This window comes from Mustela putorius, unplaced genomic scaffold, assembly GCF_011764305.1.
Source record: "Mustela putorius furo isolate JIRA1106 unplaced genomic scaffold, ASM1176430v1.1 tig00003998_pilon_pilon_pilon, whole genome shotgun sequence".
In the NCBI taxonomy this organism is placed as follows: Eukaryota; Metazoa; Chordata; class Mammalia; order Carnivora; family Mustelidae; genus Mustela; species Mustela putorius.
This window is the reverse complement of record NW_025422136.1, coordinates 5,920-9,196: the sequence shown is the minus strand read 5'-3', so window position 1 is coordinate 9,196 and position 3,277 is coordinate 5,920. Positions and strand designations below refer to the sequence as shown.

The following is a 3,277-nucleotide window of genomic DNA, read 5'->3' as shown; positions in this document are numbered from 1 at the left end:
TGCCAATAGTAAGAATTAGAAGAAAAATGGCCAAAAGAATTACAAATGAAGACAAAATAAACAATAATTAGAACAATAATTATTGCAATCAATAAATTCAACTCAAGGTTCTGCCCTTGAGACTAAAGGTGAAGAAATGAAAGAAAATTATCATTACACTCAGAAGTTAAAAATACATAATAGAGTCAAGAAGGTCATCCATCTCAAAAACAAGATGAAAGCACATGAACTAAATCCACTTCTAGAATCAGATGGAACATGAATATTTTAAAGGAGTTTCTCTCATGAACCTGAAACTCTAAAGAATTTCCCAATAGTTTGCCACCCACTTATTTCTATGATGCCAGAGTTTTTACTAATTGAGAAGGCCTATTGGCTCCCACAGACTGCCTATGGTGTCAGTGTCAGGATGGTAGGAAGTGGCCCCATGTTCTCATATGTATAAATAGGGACCCCAGTTCATCTCTCCCTGATCTTCCAAGTCACTTTTTCCAGGTCCATAGAAGTCCCCATTGTTTTCTCAATTCCGTGATACATTCATCTTGTCAACACAAGTCATAAACTCTTAGAAAAGACATATTCAAAAAATTACTTGCTTGAGATACCCCACCCAGTACTTTTGTTTTCCATCCCAATCTCTAAACACTATATATGACCTCAGAAGAGATTTCCCAACTTCCAAACACTCAAGAAAAACCTTACTTGCTTGTCTTTTGACTGGCCCTATTAGGTAAATGACCTGGGCTGTGGGGCTCCCACCCCACAGGGTAGGACCACCATTGCCCTGAGATCCAGCTGATGAGAACTAATATTTCATGTGGGGTCAATCTGTTTGGGCCTTAGCATTTTAAACAGTAGCTCCCGGATCTGTTTGGTCTTGACTCCATAGACAATGGGGTCTAGTGCAGGGGGAAAGAGCAAGTAGAGATTGGCAAGGATGACCTTAGCGGCAGAGGCTGTGGGTGGCCCAAAGCGCTGCATGACCACAGAAAGAAAGCCTGGGCCATAGAAAAAGAGGATGACACAGACATGAGCTGTACATGTGCTGCCGGCTTTAGCACGTGCCTCAGGTGAAGGAAAATGAATCACAGTCCTCACGATCTTCCCATAGGAGTAAGCAATAAAGGCCACATCCCCCACACCAAGGAAGATTGCTACAGCAAAGGCATAGAGGTTATCCACAGTGGTGGCCCCACAGGCCAACTTTACTACTGCCATATGCTCACAATAGGTATAGGCAAATTGTGTGAGAGCCACAGTAGGGAGCAGCCGACGGCCAAGCTTGGAAAATGGAGATGGTCAATCCCACCACCCTCGCAGCATCACCAGGCCTCCAATCTTAGCACAACAACTGGGGTAAGATGGTTTGCATAATGGTAGTGGGTTACAGATGGCCACAAAACGGTCACGCATGGCCACCAGCACTCCTGACTCCATAGCAGAGAGAATTCATGGATGAAAACATCTGAAAAAGACAGGAGTGGGAGCTGATAGCTGTAGCACCAAACCAGCAGATGGCCCGCATCTTGGGCAGAGTGGGAGAGGGAGAGAACCAGGTCAACAAAGGAAAGCATGGCAAGAAAGAAAAACATGGGCTTGGTGAAGGCTGCGCTCGGTCCGGATAAGAAAAAGCAGGACAAAATTCCCAGTCACTGCCAGTGAAGAACATGAAGCAAAAGGGAACTGAGATCCAAATGTGGGCAGCAGTCAGTCCTGGGGGGGGGGGTGCCAGCCAAGAAGAAAGTATGTGGGAAGTGATGAGAATTATTGGAAAGAATCATGGTGATCATCTCACTTAGAAGAGTGAAGGGCTTCTGCAAAGAAAGGAGGCAAGTTTAAATTCAGTGATTGCTAGCTCCAGATATATGGTCCCACTGGCAATACTGTCACCATCACTCTACCCCCATAGGTCCTCAGTAAACACTCAAAAATAATTTTCAGTTTAGTTAATATTTCTGCAAGATCTTCAAACACAGATGAGGCAAGTCAACTTGGTGGTCCCATGGGAGTGCATTTGTAAAGAAGTTCAGAACCCAACCAGGTTCCAGAATTGAATATCCCAATATATCTATGACCTGGAACAACTGACATAGCCAGATTTAAGTAGATGCCCAGAAACTAAGATTAAATAAAAAATCCTTCCCATCATGCTCACATTCCCAAGTTCTGAATTTCTGGACTGGATTAATCAGCACTGACCTCACTTGGTCCTTTAGTCTTATATCACTAACCTTTTATCTGAAACTGCCAAAATCCTGACATATGGAAATCCCTTAGTTTGGAGACATCACACTCCTCCAAAACCTTCACTTGACTGCCATTAACAGAAAAAAATGGTTCCTGATGACTCCAAAACTGATTAAGTTCTTTCTCTGCAGTATATTCTCTCTAGCCATTTCACAATGCATATCTTGTTTCTCTCCCCCAGTATCCTCACTCCTGGAGTCTCCCTCCTCCTTCAAAGGTAGTGTGTACATAGTGTAGACACAAAGTTCAGATTTGTGGTCACCTGTAAAAAAAAAAAAAAAAAAAAAAAAAAACAACAGAAGCTTCTTGGTGTAGTAACTGTCATGTGAAAAGCCAAAAGAATTCTAAGACCATGCCAAATGAGAACAGACGAAAAACTGGCAGAACATTCTCCCCGTTCCATATTCTCATATATAATCACAAAAGTGTAACAAAATTATTCAGATCTGCAATACATCCTGTGCCTAATACCATTCTTTATTGTAGGTTAGAAAACTGAGGTTCTAAAATGAAGTAAATAGCTGAGAGTCAAAGATCCATTTAGTGACAGAATCAGACATCAGCAGCAAACCAATCCCCAGTTCCTGAATCTAGGAAGTCCCTCACCCTCTCTGTGTGTTAGCAGTGACTGCTGCAGGGCCAAGGAAGAACATCCAGATCTGAGTGGCCAAGCATTGAGACAGTAGAGGGATCAAATAGCAGGGCAGATAAGGAACAGTTTAGAGAGTATAGGTCTCTCCAACAACTCCTCAATACCCTCCAGTGCAACAGTTCTTTCACATGAAAGAAAAACACAGGGATACAGAAGAGACCTAGGGCATACAGATAAGTGATTTTGCAATTCCTGGCAGAAAAGATGCAGCTAGGTTGATCTCACAATTCCAATAACAGAAATAAGTGGTCTTGAAGCATGAGGGAAAGGAGCAGAAGTCAGCCAGGAGACATAATCAAAGCAAGAATAACGAGCACAGCTTTAAAAATGGCCAAGAATGTTTTGCTTTTTCTCTCCAAGAGAAACTAACATGACTAT

General features: G+C 42.5%; 1 pseudogene; it reads right to left on the bottom strand.

Annotated features, from left to right (window-relative positions):
- Positions 1-813: 813 nt before the first annotated feature.
- LOC123389695 lies at positions 814-1,781 on the bottom strand (annotated as a pseudogene).
- Between the last annotated feature and the right edge of the window lie 1,496 nt (positions 1,782-3,277).